The 11088-nt window shown below is 34.9% G+C and overlaps 1 non-coding gene across 1 annotated transcript; it reads left to right on the forward strand.

Moving 5' to 3' along the window:
* Positions 1-4842: 4842 nt before the first annotated feature.
* On the forward strand, positions 4843-4963 carry LOC111766183 (small nucleolar RNA SNORA26). Its single transcript, XR_002798294.1, has one exon. It is a non-coding gene; the product is annotated as a small nucleolar RNA SNORA26 (small nucleolar RNA).
* Positions 4964-11088: the final 6125 nt, after the last annotated feature.

Here is an 11088-nt window from a genome sequence, read left to right on the forward strand (position 1 = left end):
AGAGTTATCCCACCCAATGGGTGACAGATCTAGAGTATTTATACAATGAATTTTGTCATTTATTGGTTAATGGTTGCTGGGAGATGAGGTATTGACTCTTTGGCTGCTAGGGAAATCTGCAGGAGCACACACACCCTGAAGTGGTCAATCCTAAGAGATAAAATGTAAAGTGTTTTAATAGGTCTCCCTTTACCTTCATTCTGGTAACAAAATTCTCCTTTGCCAGATTTGAATGGCTTTCTCCCTGAAATATTTCTTTCTGTTCACTTTTTATGTTTTATGAAGAAATCAAAGGAAAGATTTTTCTGAATGCTGTTTTTATTCTTCTAAATCCATTCTTCCTCTTTTTGTGTGGGTTTTTCTAGTCTTGCTGTTTTTTTTTTTTATTTTAATTTTTTTTAAAGATACTTAGATTATATAAATGTTACATTAAAAATATAGGGTATTCCTATATGCCCTGCTCCCAACAACTCCCACATTTTCCCACATTAAACAACATCCCTCATTAGTGTGATACATTCATTGCAATTGATGGACACATTTTGGAGCACTGCTACTAAGCATGGATTACAGATTACATTGTAGTTTTGTTTTTTCTCCCACACCATTCTCTAAGTTATGACAATATACGTAATGGTCTGTATCTGTCTTTGCAGTGTCATTCAGGACTATTCCCAAGTTCCAAAAATGGCCCTATATTATAATTATTTTTCCCTCTTCCTGCCCTTAGAACCTCCTGCGGCCACTGCCTCCACATCAGTGATATAATTTCTTCCATTGCTAGAATCACAATGAGTCTATAGTAGAATACTAGTAAGTCTACTTTAGTCCATAGTTCTTTCCCCAATCCTGAGGATTCTATGATTATGATGTCCACTCCATCTCTGATTGTGGTTTCCCTATACATGGCTCTTTCCTTCTATTTGATCCTATAATTTGTACTAGAGTTAGTAGGTATACTTAAATCTTTGGGTTGTCCATGTGCCAGCTGGGCCGCGAATCTCAGCAGATTTGCACCAGCTATTTTCTTGTTCATTGGTCTCACCCAGGACAACTAACAAGGTGATATTGGACAACCACCATACCAAGGAACTGAGAGAGTCTACAAATGCAAGGAAGAGAGTCCCATCCATCAACTCTCTAGTCTTGCTCTTATTGTTCCCTTTTTAAAAAATTAGTTTTCATAAATCATAAAATAAAACATTATCATCCCCACCAAAAGAGAAGTTGTAAATTTTCACATTTGAACATATTGCTTCCCATTCTTAATAATTTGAATTTGGGGATGATTAGAACCCAAAGCCATATGTTTAAATAACTGCCAGTTGAAAATGTAGTAAGCTTGTGATTAAGTCTATTCTTTTTGTGTTGTTTCTTTGTGTTTGTCAGTATAGCCTAGTAATTATGCACCCAGGGCCTGGAGCCAGACTTCCTGAACCTGAATTCCTGTTCAGCCACTTAGTAGTTCTATGCGCTTCGGACACTATATAACATTTCTGTGCTAGTTTGATTATTACTAAAAAGAGGGGAAATAATATTATACTTATAGGATTGATGTGTATATTGAACAAATTATTAAATATAAAGCATTTGGTATAGTGCCTAACATATATATATACGTCCTTAATAAATATTAAAACATAATTTTTGTTAAAATCATGATATGAGTTGATGTGAAGATCTAAATTTGTCAAAGGACTGTCAAGAGGCTTATATAAGTTATAATTTCTGCTCATGTCTTCATACCAGCATAACTGAAGGTATTTATGGAATCATAACTTTCACATAGTGGAATGTTCTCTAAGCTTGAACAAACCTATAACTTAAACAAAACTGTCATATGTATGAAGTACCTAATAGAAGGTAAGCAGCATGGATCAAGAAGCACATATGATAAAAAACCTTAGGAAAGACCTTTATTGTTCTTTTTGACACCATCTGCAGAATCTTTCTAGGTCCAGGAACCATGTGCCCGAATTTTAAGGAATGATCTTGCTCATTTTTCATAGCTGATGAGCTGCCTTTTAGACCTCCAGATTTGAATATTTGAGAAGACACAAGCATCTAAGCAATTTTACAGTTTAATAAGCTTGAGAGAAATCTTTTTATAGTCCAGATTCTCTAATAAAATTCAAAATTGTAATTCAAGCTTGGAGAGCAAAAATTCTTCAGGGAAGTATTCCAAAGGCAAGGAAATGGCATTCTAATTTACCTTTTCTTATCTCTTTCAGGTGAAATTTTACAGTTAATGACTGGTGTTCTCTGAGTTCTCTGCTACTAACTTTCACAATGATTTGCATCTAAAGTCAGAGGCAAAAAACAATAATATGAATTAGGGTTCCTAGTCCTAAATGACAAATTGATTTTCCCAACACAGAACACATTGTCTAAAACCCTGGACAGTCTCCAGTTTTTCTTGAGCTTAACTCTTTACCTGTGCTTGAGAACAGTCCGGAATATGAATATGGATCAAATAGTCTCTAGTTACCAAGATTCTCAGTAGGCCTATTGGAGCTTATCAAGAATTCAAAGCTGTTTTCAGTCTTGTTTCTGGTAAAAACTTTTGAAGACTTTGGGGAAGCTTATCAATACAGGTAGGTTTTGGACAACACAAGATATGAATAACCAACTTAATTTCTCTCTTGTCCATGTGGGGTATAGGTGGGGGTGGGTGATAAGCATAAGGCAGAGTCATAATTTCTTATTCAATGTAAACATTTATTGAGCAATACTGAACCTCTCAATAGGTGTCATAATATAAGTATACCACAATGAATTCCTTTTTATACCTCTTCTTAAACCACGCTGGAACATGGTAGTGAAAGTTCACACCAAGCCTCTCTGCAGTGATTTAGCAGGGATTTATAAAAATTTACCTACACCTAGTAAAGAAAAACCTAATATTTATTTCACATTCTTTTTACTTCTACTCTTTTCCTTCTCAATACTGTCTTTTAACGTGGACTTAGAAAGCTTAAATAGCTTTAAAAATTACTGAAAATATTGAATTTTCCTGAGCCCTCTCCTCCTAGAAAACAGAAATGGTTAAGAAATCCCTCACCCTTTTGTGCTCCAAGTAAGCACATACTACAAAGAGTCATCCTGAATCTGACTTAGATATGATGCGTGGATATCCCACCTTGTGTGCCAATGACAAGCCAGACTTAGACCCTCCAAATTCCCATTCTTTGACTCATCAATGATTAGCCAAACTGTTTCATCCCCAGAACAAAATGCTTGTTAACCAAACTTTAATTAAGAGGCTCTGGGGGCAGAGAGAGGGAAAACAGGTATAATATGGGGGCATTTTCAAGACTTGGGAATTGATGACATTGCAATGACAGATACAGGCCATTATATATTTTGCCATAACTTGCAAAATTATGCGGGAAAGAGTGTAAACTACAATGTAAACTATAATCCATGCTTAGTGCAATGCTTCAAAATGTGTTCATTGATTGTAACGAATGTACTGCACTAATGGAGGATGTTGTCAATATGGGAAAATGTGGGAGGGGTAGGGAGTGGGGAATATGGGAATCCCCTTTATTTTTTTTATGAAACATTTATGTAATCTAAGTATCTTTTTAAAAAAATTTTAATAAGATAATAAAAAGATCCTCTTCTTCTGTCAGGCCAGTGAACTTGGGCTCACCCTCAGCCTGACCCAGCACACAATCCTTTCTTAAAGGTCCCCACCAAGATAGGATGGCTTCAGGGTAAAAGATTTTCTAATCAATTATCCAAATCACTGCTTTTTTTAATCCCACTTACCCACACCCTGTTCTTTCTAGTCTTGTTTACTCCTTCCTATAAAAGAAAAACTCTTTTTGCCTAATCCTTAAGATGCAAAATTGCAATAGTACTCTCACCTTTGCAATAATTCTCTCAAATAATGCCTTAGATGTATTTTATATTTCCCAGAACAAAGCATCTCCCTCCCTTATTTCTTTCTCTTTCTCTGCCCCTTTTTTCCCCCCTGTCCTTTTTTCTTTCTGTCTGTCCTAATTATTAGTGTTTATGAAGGGTAGAGGGAAAGAGTGAAAGACAGGTAAGTTTAAATCAGTGTGAATTAATTCATGACATGGCTCACTGTATTCTCTTCTTCCCGCTAGTAGAACAACAAACCGTTTTTAAGTTTAAGGACTATGCATGTCCACCTGCAAAGCAAGACACAGAAGAGTCAAATAACATTACTTATCAGTGCTTGTCCTGGACCAGGTCTATGAGACAATTACCCTTCATATATCAAAGGCAGGAAGGACTCAATGTTTTTTTTTAAAAAATGCACTAAACTTTTAATTTATCAAATTAAGCAACCTTACTATCTATTTGAGAAATGAATGTGTTGGTCACACATCACATTGCCAATTAAACTAAAGGGGAAAAATATATTGGTTCTCTTAGGTGGGAATGATCTCATTGTGGCTCAAAATCCAAAGTGCTGCAGGTTCCAGGGCCTCAGAATCTAGAACCAGGAACTAGTTGGCTGCCAAAAATTTCAGACACACATCTCACAGCCTAACAACACTAGTAGAAATAGAGCTTTTCCATTGTGTGCATAGCAATCCCAGAGAAACAGAGACTCTGGCCCTGGTCTAGCCTGAGGCTTACCTCTATAGGATTCATTATTCCGTAGAGAATATGCCAGACCTAAAACATAAATCTAAACCTATATTCAGAGAGCTGGATCTCATCAGAAGAGAGAAGAGCAGCGTGGGTACAACTCAGTGGTTGAGCATGTGCATTGCATGTCTGAGGTCCCAAGTTCAATCCCTGGTACCTCCTAAAAGAAGAAAGGAGAAAAAAATATGCTTAAAAAATCAAATCACTCTCTTTTCTGTGCCCTTTTAAGATTAATTCAGTGCTTTAATTGGTTAGCACAGAAGGGCAAAAGAAGTCTCCATAAAATCCAGGCAGTAGGCTGTAAAATCCTCTTTCAATCCTATCTAGAATTGCAGCTGAACTAGGAAGAAAAAAAAAAATCAGATCAAATGTCTACCTTGTGGCTCTTAGGATATTTGTTGGGATATGAAATCAGATTTGTTAGACGAAATGCTTTTTTTGTAATTCTCTATAATGCATATTATAAACATATCCACAGTCATTCTCTAAATAGATAGTACGGACATTTGCATTCTTAGAAAAAATCACCTTCATTAAATTCTACATTTCACTTCAATGTTAATATGATGAGTTAGATATACTTAGATAGATAATTGGGGCTATGCAAATATGGAATTTTAAACCATCTTACTGAGAAAGAAAAGATTAATTTTCAAGAATAGAATAATTCTGTATAAAGGGAGTAGAAAATTAAAGATGATAAAAATAGTTCTGACCAAAGATTTAATTCAATCTAACTAATACCTTCTTGGAACTTCTTTGTTAATTAAAGAAACCATGTCAAAACTGACCTAAGGAGTAATTATTAAAGAAACTTCAAAGAATACAAACGAAGAGTCGAGTTCCTTTTTAAAACCAGAAGCCACAAAACTGAATCTCATCTCATTTTTGTCAATAGTGATTTTGAATAACTATAGAGGATTGTTATCAAAAAGGTGAATAAACAGGCTGAAATACTGAATAATCAATGGCATCTTTTTTCTTAGATTTATAAATATGTTTTGGATATTGTCTGTATGATCAGAGAATGACTAGATATGCTAACATATATTTAACTGATTATTCACAACCTGAAAAAAATATAATCAATCTTTAAATCCTTGAAATAAAGTCACTCAATGAAAATTCATAAGTTATACACACTTTTGTGAGGCCAAGTCTGACTACCGAAAATATTCAGCCTTTTAAATTTAACATGACTTATTTATACTGCTACTTAGTTTAACTTCCAATTCCTCATACACATGCCAAAGCTTTCACATCTTACTGTCTAAACAAATGATAGTGAAAAATCCAGGTATTTTTTAGAGTGTCTATGGAAGCATATATCACAACCTTATCACAAGATGGTTAATATTCCCACTGAAAAATAAGATTGATTATTTTCATTTGGTCTTAGAAATAACAAATTGTTGGACACTTATTATGTGCCAGTCATTTTAAAGCAATTTAAAGTATAAATGCTTTATGAGAAAACATTTATCATATAAATCAACATATTTTGAAAAGAACAATCTGAGGCTCAGAGACATCTAGTAATCAACAGAGCCAGAATTGAATCAGGACTGACTCCAAACCCCATTATATTATTTACTATACTAGATTGTCTCCTGATTATAGGCTTTTACTGATGGGGAAAATTATTATTCCCAAATGTTTTTTTTTTCCATTCCCTTTGATAGGATTAGACATCTCCATCCATTGTCATTTTACCTCCTTAAAGGCAAAATATACTTCCCTCCCCTTTGTCAGTCTTGATTAGGTACTTATTTTGAGCCACTGTGAATATATGATGTAAGGCATGTCTTTGTACTAGCTTTGAGTCACTGAACATTTCCACCACTCTTTTCCCCTTGCCATGAGAATAATAGCATGACCCAAATGTGGTTTGCTTCTCTTGTCTGATTCCCAGAATGAAAAAACATGGCCAAAAGACAAATGGCACCAACATTTAATACTTGTGAGAAATAAATATTTGTTGGTGAAAACCATTGAAATGTGGGGTTTTTTGCTACTATAAATGATTGACAAACACAAGCAGTTACTGAAAATGTTGATGAACAGAAGATTTATCATTCTTCTAACAGTTTTGAAATAAATGAGTTCTTATGAGAATATTCTGCTTCCCAATAAAAAGAAAAAAAAATTGAAGTGGAAAAGTTTTTTTTGCCTTTTTCTTCTTCTAAACTGGTAGGTAGTTCAGATGCCTAGCAGTGTAACTTGGGAACATGAAGACAAAAGTCACACATTAAGAATAGGGAGCTGACCTGAACATCAGCAGAGTTGCAACTCCTATCCTCTGGTTTGTTGGACTTACTGGGAGGTGAAAATGGTCAACCACCACATCAGGGAAACCAAGAGTGCCTACAACTGCAAGCAGGAGAATTACATCCATCATCCATGTGGAATCTAAGCCCCCTCTCGATATAGAGGTGGAGTGAACATCACCATCCCAGGGTCCACAGGATGGAGGAATGAAGCATGGATTGGAGTGGACTTACTGATATTCTACTATGGAACTATTGTGACTAGTAATGGAAGAAATTGTAGCATTGATGTAGCATTGATGTGGAGAAAGTGGCCACAGTAGTTGCTGATGGCAGGGAAAGGGAAGAAGAAATGTGATGTGGGGGCATATTCAAGACTTGGAGTTGTTCTAAATGATATTGCAGGGAAGATGCTGGACATTATATAGCCTGCCATAACCCACTGAATGTACTGGGGGAAGAGTGTAAACTACAATGTAAACTATTATCCATGTGGTGCAGCAGTGCTCCAAAATGTATTCACCAAATGTAATGAACATGCCACAATGATGAAAGAGGTTGCTGATGTGGGAGGAGTGGGGGGAGGGGGAGTGGGGGGCATATGGGAACCTCTTAATTTTTTTAATGTAACATTTTGTGTGATCTATGCATCTTCAAAAAAATACAATTAAAAAATTGATGGGGGTGAGAGGGTGGGGTATATGCACACCTCTTATTTTTTTAATGTAACGTTTTATGTGATCCATTAACTTAAAAAAAGATAATTTTTAAAAATGTATAATATTTTTATAAAAGGCGTAAAAAATACAGCCTAAGTGTTGAAACCAGAACAAACAATATACTAAAATTTAAGATGTCTTAACTATTAAACAGCTGAAATGATTTAGCACTTAGACTCTGAATAATTTATAAATTTTATGAAAAAAAAAGGATAGGGAGCTGAAAGTTAGAAGGAATCTGTATATTCCATAGCACTGTAGAGTAACAATTGAAGCCCTAGATTATCAAGCTTCCAGACTTCTTGTGTGAGAAAAACAAAACACTGCACTTGTTAGGACCCTGTGGTTAGGATTCTATAACTAGTAGTCAGGGGAACCTGTGTGGCTCAGTGGTTGAGCACCAGCTTCCCTCATAGGTGGTTCAGATTCAATCCCTGGCCCCTGTACACCACACACACATACACACACACACACAACTAATAGTTAAAAGCAATCTTAACTGTAATAGGATGCCTCTGTATTGCCTAATAGCTCCTTTTCCCAATGCCTTTTGGAGTGAGATGGGAAAGAAAACAATGAACAAAGAAAGCAAGAAGTAGAGAGAATCAGGAAGGAAAGGAAAGGAAAGGGAATGGAATGGAATGGGAGGTGAGGTAGGGAAGTCCTTAAATGCCTTCATGATTAAGCCTTTTAAAAACCAGATTGGGAATACTGTTCTTGGAAATTAATATCGTATAGACTTATTTTTAAATTGTTGGATTCGTTGCTTGTTCTGTAATGTTATTATTTATATCTGAAGATGAAGCGCCTGTTATACTCTTCAGATTAGGTGAACCATGAGACATTTTGCGGGGTTCTTTCCTACTTTAAGGCATAGTCCCTGTCTGTTATAGGTGCAAAATTGCCAAGTTTTGACCCCTGGAGAGTTGGGACTGTGTTTTTAGCCTTCTGGAATTTCTTTGTATTTACATATAAGCCATCTAGAGAGGGGCCACCAGGTCTAGAATGAGGAGAGGTCTTAAAGTTAATATTTATTAAGTGTTCCCTATATGCCAGGCACTGTGCCTTGTACTTTACACCCATTATCACATTTAAGTCTTGCATCTATGGAATACAAGCTGTTGTTTGCTCCTGTAGATAAGAACCTAAAGCTCAGAAAGGTTAAATACCTCTGCCCAAGGAGGCATAAGTAGGAAGAGGCAGAACTGGCATTCAAATGCAGGTCTCTTAATTGCACTTGCTTTATTGGAATGCTATCATTCACAGCTAGCTGTCTTTTCCATAATAAAAAAAAATTAAAAATAATAGAAATCGTTCCTCTGCTTTTTTCTCTTTCTCATCTTAAAAAGTAGAGAAGGAAGTAAAAAAAAAAGTGAGAGACCAGGAAGACAGACTTAATAAAGATAAAACTTGATAAATTTTTCTAAATGGTAGAATTGTGAAATAAGTACAAAATATGATTTTTAAAAAACTATTCATAAGTCTGAACAAGGGGAAAGAGAGAGAACAAAACATATGATATTAACAATGAAAAAGATAAAAACCTTAAGTATATGGGAAATGAAAAAAAAACTCACATGAGACTTCTACATAAAATTTTGTGGGGGAAAAAATTACAAACCTAAAGAGAATGGGTAAGTTTTTGACCCAATAACCTGAAACTGACCAAATGATATAAATGTCCAAAATTGACAGTACAATATAATGAAAATTTGAATATACAGATTATCATACATAGCTTCATATATTAATTTGATGTAATCTTTTAAATTGGTAATTTCAATACATTTTTTAAAAAATGTAATCATAGCAAATTATGGGAAGGCTCCACTTTATTTACAGAATTCACAATTCTATAAAATTACCTTCTAATGTTCATGCTCTTGTAGAATACTTCAAAAGTAAGGGTGTGTGAATGAAATACTATTCGACTGTAAGAAGAAATGTTATCAGGATGCATATGACAACATGGATGAACCTAGAAGATATTGTGTTGAGTGAAATAAGTCAGACACCAAAGGACAAATATTGTATGATCCCACTAATATGAACTAAATATGATGACTAAACTCCTGGAGGTAAACTCTAGAGTATAGGTTACTAGGAAATAGAAGATAGGTTGAGAATATAAAGGGATGCTTAATACATGTAGCATTTTTAATAAGGTTAATTGTAAAAATATGGAAATGAATAGAGTTGAGAGTAACAAATTATAATGAGTACATCTAACACTGCTGATTTATAAATGTGATTTTGGCTGATAGGGGTAGTCTATGAAAAGAAAGGTCAATTGAAAGGAAACTAGAGCATAATCTAGGGAATGTATAACAGTGATTTCGAAGGTTATGGTTAATAGTATAAATATAAGAATGTTCTTTTAAAAAGTGCTGAGAATATGTTAATACATGAGGAAGTTATAACTAATGTAATTTATGGATGAGAGTTAATAGTAATATTTAATATTTTGCAATTAATATTTTGCAGCAATGGCAAGAATTTTTTCAATACTGAGGGACAACGGTAGGGGGTATAAGGAGATATGGGATTATACTCCTTTTGGGGTAATGAAAATGTTCTAAAATTGACTGAGGTGATGACAGCACAACTCTGTGATGAAAATAAGAGCCACTGAGTATACATTTTAAATGGATTGTACAGAACTTGGGACTGTATAACACAGGGAATACAGTGGTGGATGGTAGACCGCAGTTAACAGGACAAATATGTAAATGTTCTCTCATAAATGACAACAAATATATAATACTAATATACGGTGGGTTGGGGGAAATACACCAAATGTAAGATATGAGCTATAGTTAGTAATAATATTCTGACAATGCTCTTTCATACTTTGTAATAAATGTTTCACAATACTGCAAGGGTTGGTAGTGGGGAGATGTATGGGAGCCTTGTAGGATGATATGCATGTTTGTTTTGTAAATTCACAAATTTTACTGTGTATTTATTGTTTATATATGTTCATGTATGAATGGTATACTAATACTTCAATTTTATTTCTAAAAAAGTAAGAGTATGTGACTTCTGACACTAGGCCATTAAATATATTGTAGCTTCTCCCTTAGTCTCCTGAATCAATAACATCGAGGGAAGTCAGTCACCCTGTAATAAGGACACTCAAGCATTCCTGTGTAAAGGTGCTAATGAGAGGAACAGAGGCCCCATGAAAAAGCCAGTACCAGCTTGTTACCCATGTGAGTGGGCCACCTTGGAAATGGATCGTCCAGCTCCAAACAAGCCTTCAAAGGAATTCATCCCTGGCTGACTTTAACCATAACCTCATGAGAGACAGTAAGCCAAACTATGTACCTGAGCCACTGTTGAATTTTTGATTCATGGAAGCTATAAGAAATAATAAATAATGTTTTAAGAAAGTAAGTTTTGGGGTAAATCAATATATAGCAATAGAAAATTAATACAAGGCTATAAAATTTTCACTAAAAATGTTTTTATCTATA

The sequence above is a fragment of the Dasypus novemcinctus genome, chromosome 7 (genome assembly GCF_030445035.2).
Source record: "Dasypus novemcinctus isolate mDasNov1 chromosome 7, mDasNov1.1.hap2, whole genome shotgun sequence".
Taxonomy (NCBI): Eukaryota; Metazoa; Chordata; class Mammalia; order Cingulata; family Dasypodidae; genus Dasypus; species Dasypus novemcinctus.